Source organism: Schistosoma haematobium, chromosome ZW (genome assembly GCF_000699445.3).
Source record: "Schistosoma haematobium chromosome ZW, whole genome shotgun sequence".
NCBI lineage: Eukaryota > Metazoa > Platyhelminthes > Trematoda > Strigeidida > Schistosomatidae > Schistosoma > Schistosoma haematobium.
The window spans coordinates 87,091,772-87,103,863 of record NC_067195.1 but is presented as its reverse complement, the minus strand read 5'-3'; the positions used below and the strand labels follow the sequence as shown (position 1 = coordinate 87,103,863).

Here is a 12,092-nt window from a genome sequence, read left to right as displayed (position 1 = left end):
CATAGAATCTTGGCATTGTCGCTGATATCAGTTCATGATAAAAAAACCAACCCAAAATCTAATTCTTACCCTTAATTATCAATTGTAAATCATAATCCTTATGCTTCAAACTGCTTTATAATCTTCATTTAACCCTAATAAGTAGGTAGATATTTTCAAGGTGTCTTTAGCGTCGCTTAAAAATCGTTCATAAATTATAGTTTCACCGTTTCCTATTTTTTTTAATTTCTTGACCAATCCCGACGGTAAATGGTGAGTGATCACCAGTTAGATGTGAGGAGTTCAGAAGTCGACATCTGAATAATGTACATCCTTTTCAGTGCATATTGCCAGCAACCACAATGTCTCTGATCGGGCCATCTGCATGTGAAATAAGGTATATAATAGCCAACAGTGGAGTCCAGGACGTTCGTTTCGTCCTATTATACAAGAGGCTGATCAACTACAGTCCTAAACAACAATAGAAAGATACAAGTAAAACTTACTTACTTACACCTGTTACTCCTCGTGAAGGAGCATAGGCTGCTCACTAGTATTCTCCAACTAACACTGTCCAGGGCAACCCTTTCCAGCTCCTTCCAGTTGCTATTCATCATTTTCATATATACTTCTATTTCCCGATTTAATATGTTGTTTGGCCTTCCACTTTTCCGCTTCCCTTCACGATTCCGAGTTATGGCTTGTCACGTGATGTAGTTTGACGATTTGCGTAATGTATGTCCTATCCATTTCCATAATCTTTTCTCAATTTCCTCTTCAGCTGGAAGTTGGTTTGTTCTCTCCCATAGAAGGCTGTTGCTGATGGTATCCCGCCAAAGGATGTTGAGTATCTTGCGTAGACATTTATTTATAAATACCTGTACTTTCTTGATGATGGTTGTGGTAGTTCTCGAAGTATCAACTCCATACAGTAGAACTGCCTTGACGTTCGAATTGAAAATTTTGACTTAGATATTGGTTGAAAGTTGTTTTGAGTTTTATATGTTGTTCAATTGTATTAATGCAGCCCTTGCTTTGTCGATCCTCGCCTATACGTCCGTATCTGAACCTCATTGTTCATCAATGATGCTCCGCCTGTAGCTTTTCTAGAGTTACTGCCGGTCCCAAGCCTGGGTAAAGGAGAAGAGTAATGACATGGGGTTAGTGACCTCATCCCGTAAAAAAACTAACTCGGTAATCAAAAAATATATTTCAAACCACTTAAACTCTACCCTCGAAGTTAGAAGGTCTTTATTTGGAAGAACTATTACGCCTCATAGTGAAAGCCAAGTTCCTTCGGAAGTCACATGACCGATTCCCCTTCTAACAATAACATCAACAATTTTTATAAGTACATGAAATATCTGCACATGTAAAACAACATCAAGTAAATACTAATCAGTATAGTTTCCATTGAAATTATCACTAGTTAACTTTATGATAGATTGTAAGCATTTGAACAAAGATTGCATGAGTGAATCCAGTCTGGAACGAAGATAGACAATAATTAATTAGTTGACGACAACAACAACAACAAAATTGTAAGCAAGAACAAAAATTTTCTTCACAATGTTTATTCAACTACTAATTAGATTAGTAATAATTGAAAGTAGAAATTCCACTGTGATGTAACTGATAAAACATAATTCTGACTGACCTCATACTTACTTACTTAATTACTTACCTACTTACACCTGTTACTCTTCGTGAAGGAGTATAGGCCGCTTACTAGCATTCTCCATCCAACCCCGTCCTGGGCAATCCTTTCCAGTTGTTATTCATCCTTTTCATAACTGATTCTATTTACCGACAATTTCTAGGATAGAGAGAAAAATGAATGAAGGAGAAGTTAATTTCTTTCTGTTACAATTGAGAGTAAGATGTCATAGATGATGACACGTTGTAATAGAAAGTAACTGGAACCAATGGTGTTTTAATAGATGATCTTTTTCATGGATTTTCTGAAGACTTCTCAATGCTATTTCGATTTTAATTATGTTTATTCATTGAGATATATAATGAAATGGTAGAGAAGATTTGCAGTTGAGGTGTATGAGTTTGATAGTTTTGTCCTCTGAACCGGATGGTTTAGTCGTGGAGCTTTCATCGTTCTTCTGAATGACATCATCAGCACCATCTCACTTCAATTTCATCCTGTTTAGTATTCATCAGTAAATTGTATCTATCATCATGATGTAAATGTTGATCATTGTAGGATTCAAACTTCTGACAATCTCCGAAATGTGACTATTACTATATCTGATTCGTGACTGGAATATAGCAACTATCCTACAAGAAATTTCGATTATGGTTAACATTTTGTTTAAGTCCTTTTATTAACTTACGTAACAGACAATGTTATTTGAACAGTAACAGTGCTCATATCTCTTTGTACTGTTATGATCACTAGGGTATGTGACAGACTCTAGCTTAAATGTTGATCACTTAAATATCACTTGATGAATCATTCTCTTCCTCGTGTATTATTAGTTCTTGCTTTACCTTGCTGCGCCTTTATGCAATTCGACCATAAATTTGCCTACATAATTACTCCTATATACTTACTTTCTCACCTCTTCGCTCTAAATAGTCTCGATCTGCTTATAGTCTTATGATCTGTGTTATCCACTAATAAACTGTAGTTGCCTCTTCTGTTTACCTTCTAATTTCAAACACCTTGGTATCTATATACTAACGGTTACAAAGGTGATTGATTAACGAAGCAAAGCTTCTGCAGATACTCGAGTACACTAAGTTTATTCAATCTACAAAATGAAAAGTTTATTTCTAAACCATATTGTCTACTTTTCAAAAGACATTTTGTAACAAACGCTTGTTGAGTACAATTTGGAGTGATACACGGGTCTATGGTTTGTGATTATGTAGTACCTGACATTTTTTGGATAAAACTGATTATTATAAGACTGCCTTACTTTCGCCCAGTAGACATAAAGCTTACCATGCAATTAGATTCTATAAAATAAAAGGTTTTGATGACAAACTATCAGTACTTAGATAACATGTACTAACCTGATGACATAACTACAACTAATCTACGAAATTAAACGACACATCCACCATTGTCTTCATTGAGTTACTATCTCACAACAGACCTGGATGAACTCCACTGGCTACGCTTTCTCACTAGAATTCCAGGAAATACCTCCTGAAGTCAGTCACTAGTGAGCATATGTTGACCAATATCAGAAGGAGCTTTGTGGAGATTGTTATAATTTCAATAGTTGAGATCATGAGTCAATTGAAACTAGACCACCATGGAAAACCTGTAAGCACTGGATGACCATTTCGCCTTATTATGGGACTCCTCAGCTGGGCGTATCCACTACTGTTCATAAAAACTTAGTTGACATGGAAGAAGAAAAACACCAAAACAAGAAAAATAGCACTAGAAACAACGATTGTTACACTTATTTGTTAACATTGAACATATTTCACCGAAAAACTTTTATTAGCCTCTTGAAATAGAGAAAAACAATGAATAAAGACTATCATTACTGTCATTGACTTTTATTTTCTTGTTAATTCCCCAATGAATTATTCTTTTCCATGTTGTTTTTTTTCGTTTTCATGGAATAAGAGTTAAAAGCGGGTAACTGCTTAACTGATAATCATCAGAGGTTGGGAGAGTTGGTTGGGTGGGCTGGTCAGAAACAATCAGGTGTATTTTAGACTGACAGATTAGACCAATTAACTGAGACTACTAGTTGAAACATTCTTTTTCTTTTTTTATCTTTACTTTCCCAAAAAAAAACAAGAACCAAGTTTACTTCATTTCAATGTTAGACAAATAAAAGATCTAAACAAATTGATAGTTTCCATTATCACTATGCACAATATCACATTTATCTCTGGGAGAAATTTTCAAAAAAAAGAGAAAGAAAAAAGAAAAAAAAGAAAAAGAAAACTTAAGATCCATATTTGTATAAAACGATTGAATTCAAGTATCCATTTGGTAACTGATCAGATGAATAGAATTAGTATAGCAACAAAAGGCAAAATTGTAAATGATGCATTATACTGAAGTGTTTCTACAAGGATTAATGAAAGAGGGAGAAGGTTTCATTCCACTTAAAACTCATAAAGTAGTATAGATTATTTGTAATGACAAATTGAAGGTTACACTTTATTGAGTGAATTCGATCTTCATTAGGGATTATATAATAAACTCAGTGGTCACAACTCAGGTATTGGTATTCTCATCTCAGTGTTGATATTCTTTTCAGAGTTTGGTCCCAGTATTCGTTATCCATTGAGCTATTTAGTTCACATAGTCACTCATTTATGGATATTTATTTATTTATTTTCATATTTTTGCTCTGTTCACTGGGCCTTATCTTAAAAAACTTCATATACATTTAATAGTACTTGAAAACAATGGAAACGATTAAATGCACTTGGTGTTGTTTTACTTATATCTTCCTGTTGATGTTTCAAATTGCAATTGATCAGTCTCTTATTGATATATGTGCATCCTATGCTGATTGTCTCGATATTTTCTTAAGTCACAAGCATTATAAGTAAGGAGGGATAGTGGCTAGCAGTGGAATTAAAAAAGCCTGTGTTTCATTCCGTTTGTGATTCGTCAGTTGAATATAACTGTATCCCAGAACTGAACTGTTTTTCACTCTGGGAGTTGAACCCTGTACCGTTCGCTTCAAATGATTTCGCATTATCCACTTAGCTACTGAGTCGTGATAGCCACTTACCTGTGTTGTATCGAGGCAATCCGCACAAGATTCACAATTGCTGTCCTATAACAACAATGGGAAGATACAAGCAAACAATATCATATGAAGCATAATTATATTGCTTAAATATGTTATTTAAGTCTGGCAACATCCAACTTCAGATATGTTGATTAATCAACTTAAGATAAAGATCTTTCATGGATCTTCATTTCACTATTTATTCCTTTCTGTTATCTTTTCTTCTTGTTATCATTTCAATTTTTGTTTTCTTTCTTTTTTCTATTAAAAAGAATCCCCCTTGAATCAATGTGTTATATCTAAGCAATGTAAACACTTATCAGTAAACTATAGAAATAAAAAACCCAACAAAAAACTAATTTCAATGGCTGAGATCATGATCCAATTGAAGCTGGATGAACATGGAAAACGTAGAAGAATAGAACGGTCGTCTCGTTCTATTTCGAGACTCCTCAGCAGTGCATATCCACGACCCTGCCACGCGAGATTCGAACTCAGGACCTATCAGTTTCACGTGCGAGCACTTAACCACTAAACCACTGAGCTGGCCGGCATCCACCGGTATTAATTTCTAACTTCAACTAATCCACGAAATTGAGCGACACATCCACCATTGCCTTCAGTGAGTTACTATCTCATAAACAGACCCGGTTGAACTCCACTGGCGACAACTTTGCACTAGAACTCCAGAGAATACCTCATGAAGCCAGTCACCAGTGAGCCTATGTTGATTAATATCAGTGGGGTCCTGGGTTTGAATATCGCGAGGCGGGATCCTAAATGTCCAATGCTGAGGAGTCTCACAATAGGGCAAAACAGACGTCTAGTGCTTCCAGGTTTTCCATAGTGGTCTAGCTTCAATTGACCAATGATCTTAACCATTAAAAGTACTATATTATCTACAAACACCCTTCTGATATGAAAAAACTAATTGTAAACATATTTCACAAGGGTTATTATTCTTATTATTAACATAAATGACAGATTCAGGTATAGGTAGTAAGGACGGAAGGCCTAGGGACTATGTTATTCATTTCCTAATATGCATCTTTGAGTGTCTAGTCTTCTCTTGAATGAGTCAGTTGAAGGTGCGGACACCGTTTTTTCGGATAACGGGTTACAATAATTGATGACTCCGTGTGAAAACCTGTATGTCAGCAGTATTTTTTCTCGTTTTTGGCTTTTCTACTCTCCTGCTATGTTCTCTGAGATGTCCAGATCTAGCGGGAAGAAAAAGAGAGGATATATTAGTTTCGAAACCTATTTTTCGGTATACGTTAAAATCAGATTACCTCTTAGTTTATGGTAGGACAGAGTAAAGGGAGGCAGCCTTTCAAGTCTCCCTTTGTATGGTAAACCCCGGTGTTTTCGAATTGCACGTGTAGCTGCCCTCTGTACTTTTTTCCAGGATATCTGATTCACCTTTTAAAAGTGGGCTTGCAGCCTGAACGCAGTTTTTCAAGCTTAGTTCTCACTAAGATTGTCTATACTATAGTAAACAAAAATCATACAAGCGCGTTGCAACAGAATAGAAATCTGTTAAAAGAGATAAGCATAGTTAGATTCTAAATAGTATCTAGTGCTAAAATCTCAAACGACAATATGACACTTTTTATGACTCTTCATCTGTGCATTTTGTAGTTTTGATGATATCTATGTCGGTCCAAATCATAGAGGGTAGCGTTAGTTCTCTCGGTACTTTAGTTACTCCTCGTTGACAACTTTCCAGCTATCAAGAAACCTTATCAGTCAACATATCTGCTGTATTACCTCGAATCACGAAAAACTTGCAAACATTTAATGATAATTTCAGTATATTGTTAATGAACAAAACAGAGAATTTCATTTCTTCTTTGATCATTAACTGGTTTTCCCATGTTTTCCCTAAATAATGTCAACAGGTAAATGTTTCATTCTAAGGATATAGTATGTTACCTGTATGTTGGCTTAAAATCTATGTAGAGAAAACAAAATTGATCGACTAACAGTTGTTTTCATTGAACTAAATTGAATAAGAATCTCAACTAAATTTCTATTGTCTTTATGTATAACTTGGGCCTTCTGACGCACATCTGTCTTCATCAGCTAGTCGTCTTAATGGAGTTCCAATATAATCATTAGTTGAAATGTATGCTACTTGTTATATATGATCGTCGCTCACTGTTGCGTCAGAAGACGCTTATCACTTATACTCAAAAAGATGGACGTCTGCGATTACCACGATGCGAAAATAAGAACACAAAAGACTGGTATAAGTGACTGATAGTAGTTCTCGGAAGCCGACTCAACACATTTAGAGTAAATTGACAGGATTTTTGATTGAGACCATTGATTGATCAATCATAGACCATTATTGAAAACCTCGAACTAATAGACGGTCGTTTCGTTCTAAACTTACGCATTCACAATACCGCACGTATGACTCGAAACCAGGAGCTTCAGTCTTGTACACAAAAGCTTAACCTCAAGACCACTGAGCGGACATCAATTGGTGTTAATGTCTATAAAATTATGCAAAAAAACAACCACCCAATATTTTCAGGTTTTCCTTTGGTTTTTCTTCATTTTACGTAACATTGATCAAAACAATCCGTTGAATTTAGTTTTAATTTTTTTGTAGAAACAAAAAAATCTTAATTTATCTAATTTCTTTAATTTTTTTTTTGGTATTTATCTAAAAAATTTAAAAAAAAAAAACAAACAACAACTGATAACCGCAATTCAATGTTCAATTAATAAATGAAAATTAAATTACTTAGTTACTTACTTATTGTTGTTGTCCCCCCTTTGGATGAGCATGAGCCACCGCCCACTCCACTCCACACACACACACACACCCACATTATTCCTATTAAATGACTTAGTTACTTAGTTTCATCAAAGAAAATTAAAAAAAAAATTAATTAAATAAAAATAATTATTGAATAATGCGGTATTCATTATTAATTATCTAAAGGGTAATTGTTGTTTCAAAGGTGTTTAATTATCAATGGAAGTTATTTAATTAATAAATAATTTAATAATTGAATTCATGAGTGAATTCAAGCTAGATCAATGTTGGAAAACCTGGAAGCACTAGAAAGATGTTTCATCCTAGTATGGGACATCTCCTTAGCAGTGCATATCCGTGATACCGTCCCGCGTGATTCGAACCGAGGACCTGTTATCAGTCTCGCATGTGAACGCTTAAATAATTGTGTAATTGTGTAAACAAAAAAATGTATCTACCATAATTAGATGAATAAATTTTCTTTGAAACATTAAGCAAACTCATTCACTATTCAATGATAACCAATTTAACTAGGAGATTATGAGGTAAAGAGTTTAATTGTACTCGGTGGGATAAAAATTGGGCTTCATGGAAAGTTGACAACCAGTTTTGTGGTGTATGCTAATGATGTCAACAGATATAAGTAGTATTTATCATCAATAGAAAGCGAAATACCTGAAGGTAGAAGGTTGAGAAGATTAGACATAAGAGAACGAGCACAGAGAATGATTAGTATGGAAATAGAGGAATAAATAAATCTGAGACAATTGATTGACATTTAGCATTCACTGTATGGTTCTCAGATTTTACTATGTGATTCTGTAATTTGTGTTTGGATATATTTGATTGTCCCCAACCGTGTTCTTGTTCACTACAACTACAGTATGAGACCTATTTCAAATAGTAATTCACTTTAATTTGTCTTAGAAGTGTAACTTTATAACAACGATTAGATGATTTATAGGATAAAATAAATTCATCAGTCTATTAAAAGACTTACCATTACTTACAACAAGTTTAGAAACAATTGTATAATGTATTCCATGAACTTGTAATAGAAATGGAGAGACTATAGGTTATGGACGACTTTGTAGCGACGCTAAAGTGATCTTGAGAGTGTCCACCTAATGACCAGGACCAAATGAGGGATATAAACCAGTGTGAGGAATTGGAATTATGATTTATAGTTGATGGTTAGGGTTAGGAATTAGATTTAGAGTTTTCATCACCAACCTGACATCAGTTATAATGCCAAAACTCTATTTATTCAAATAGATCAGCGAGTTTCGTTCCAAAATCCGAGACATGTTTTCTTATATGTGATTGGTTCGTCTATAAATTATAGCCTCGCCACAGAAATTTAAAACACGGCAGATAATCAGAAGTATAAGACATATGAACGACTATACAGAGATGATTTTTCAGGCATTTTAACCTAAATCACTTAACATGATCTAGACAACAAAGGCTTTTTAACGGGAGGGAAACAGAACATCATCTACAAAGTAAATTGTGTTAACTTCAAAAAACACAACATCGGACAATGCAGATGTCCTCTTCATCTATGCCAGTATCAACATCAATTTACGGTTAAACGGCATGACACATAACCTCACTTATATCAATGCATGTGCACAACTGAGGACACATATTCAACTGGAAAAAATGTGGAAATCTTGGATAGAGTCAATTTCAAAAGCACTAGAGAATTCTTAGAAGCTCCTTGTTCATCGATGATACTTCCCAGGTATGTGAAGGATTCTCCATCCTCCAAAGTTTCGCCATGAAGAGCGATTGGATTGCTGTTCTCCGTGTTGTATTTGAGGACCATGGTTTTCCCCTTGTGTATGTTGAGGCCTACTGATGCAGAGACTGCTGCTACACTGGCTGTCTTTATCTGCATTTGTTCGTGTGTATGCGATGGGAGGGCCAGGCCAGCTATGAAGTCCAAATCGCCTAATTGATTCTGAGCTGTCCATTGTATTCCGTGTTTTCCTTCAGATGTCGAGGTTCTCATAATCCAGTCGGCCACCAGGAGAAAAAGGAAGGGAGAGAGTAAACAGCCTTGTCTGGCTCCGATCCTTACTTGGAATGCATCTGTCAGCTGTCCTCCATGCACGACCTTGCACTGTAGTCCGTCGTATGAGTTCCGGATAATGTTGACAATCTTCTCAGGAACTCCATAGTGTCGAAGAAGTTTCCATAACGTCCTCTTATCCACACGGTTAAATGCCTTTTCATAATCAATGAAGTTGATGTATAGTGATGAGTTCCACTCAACTGATTGTTCGACGATGATCCGTAGTGTTGCAATTTGGTCTGTGCACGACCGATCCTTACGGAATCCAGCTTGTTGATCTCGAAGTTGGGCGTCTACTGCATCTCTCATCCGGCTCAGCAAAACTCTGTCAAAGACTTTCCCTGCTATTGACAATAGTGTAATGCTTCTGTGATTTTCACATTTGCTCAGATCTTTCTTTGGAATATTGGTGAGGTGTCCTTCTTTCCAGTCCATCGGCACTTGTTCCTCCTCCCAAATCTTCTTGAATAGAATGTGAAGCATGTTTGTAGTTACTTCGATGTCTGACTTCACTGCTTCAGCTGGTATATTGTCGGGTCCTGCTACTTCCCCGTTCTTGATTTGTCTGATGACCATTCTGACTTCTTCCTTCATTGGTAGATCGACATCTATATGAAGATCTGTGTGTGCTGCTTCGATGTTTGTTGCAAATCTTTCCCCATTTTCGTTTCTCTCACCCAGTCCATGTCGTCCCACGATATCTTCATATCCGGTATTGTCTATTCCGACTTCGGCGTTCGGATCTCCATCAGAATGGTGAGGTCCTTTCTTGGGCACTTCTCTATGATTGATTGCAGCCTCTCATTGGTGGGTACACAACATTGGATAATATTCATTGTGATCCCCTCCTCCTTTATTTTGAATGATGCTTTGGTGATTCTGGATCCGTGAGATTCCCATCCTACAAGTGCATTTCGTGCTACTTTGGACAGCATTAGAGCGACTCCCGGAGTGTGTGGAGCATTTTTCTCTTCGTGGCCGGAGTATAGCAGCATCTCTCCCGTATTTAGTCTTTGTTGTCCAGCTTGGGTCCGATGGGTTTCGCTGATTCCCAGTACTGCCAATTCGTATCTCCTCATTTTCGTAGCTAATTGACCGGTCTTCCCGGTCTCCCACATTATCCGGACGTTCCGTGTACCTATAAAAATTTTTGCTCTGGTTGTAAGACAGGGCATCGGCCTCGTGCTTCCAAAGGAACTCGGCTTTCACCATGAAGTGTCATAGTTCTTCTGAATGAAGACCTTCTAACTCCCAGGGCAGAGTTTAAATGGTTTGAATAATTTTTTCTGGTTAGCGTTTTTTCAGCGAGTTAGTATTCTACTGGATGGGGTCGCTAACCCCATGCCCAACCCTCCTCTTTTAATTGGGCTTGGGACCGGCAGTAACTGTAGAAGAGCTACAGGCGGGGTTAAATTCAACAATAAGCAATCAATATCGAGGTCTACAGGACAATCTGTGAACTTTTTACTCCTACTTAAAGTTTGTGCTGATGATCATGTCGTTCAGAAGAATGATGAAAACTCCATGACCAAACCATCCAAGTCAGGGAAGAAAACTCCATCAAAATGATTTAAGGTTCAACTGTTCAGTAGAAGTTAGAAGTATTAAAAACTATTTCCTAATTGTCATTTCGACGTTTTAAAAGTATTGTGAACGAGGTATTACTGTAAAATTTGAAGCTGAAAATCATTATAATTTCCACTATGAAATAATAAGAATATTGAGGTTGATAATAATTTAGACTTTGTTCATCATATAGAAACACCTCACTCATTTGACATGATCGTCAATAACGATATAATGCCTAACTTAATCTCTTAAATCTTACAACGCAAGTAAGGACAGTCAGTCAGTCATCTTCAACTTAGGACCAGGCACATAGATGCATCGATCTAAGTTGCCATTACCTCATTAGCACCAGGTGAACACCAACTTAGGACACGTAGACAATAGACGAACACAGAGTTGATTTAATAATATAACTCAAAATCCAGTGGGTGATTGAGCTACTTTTTATATTATTGTATCCGATTTGAATAATATTTAGATTTGTATAAGTTAAACTAACTGGTGTAATGAGCGAGAACACCAGTGGGGACAATCGAATGTATTTGAATACAAAATTATACAATCGCTTCGTAAAATCTGAGAACCATACAGTATATACTTCATTTGCAAAGTGCCAATCAATCGTCTTAGATGTGATTGTTCTTTCGTTTCCACACCAATCATCCCCTGTTCTCGTTTTCTTCTCTTAGATCTTCTTAACCTTCTGTCACCAGGTATATCACTTTCGATTGGTGATACATACTACTTATATCTGTCGACATAAGTAGTACACACCACAGTAGTAATTAACATTGACTCATTCATAGTTTACAGTATAAATACAACTTCATATGATCATAAATTTAACGTCTATAACGAATAGATGAAACTAATTTGTGAGATTACTTCTTTTTAAGGTGGACATATATGTTGTAGAAAAGCCATACTCCGAAACATTATTTACAAAATGTTGATTAATCGACTCAAA

At 36.1% G+C, this 12,092-nt stretch overlaps 1 protein-coding gene across 1 annotated transcript in view; it reads left to right on the top strand.

Moving 5' to 3' along the window:
• MS3_00004654 (uncharacterized protein) overlaps positions 1 to 12,092 on the top strand; it is a 105,633-nt gene that overhangs the window by 32,084 nt on the left and 61,457 nt on the right. The window lies entirely within an intron of this gene.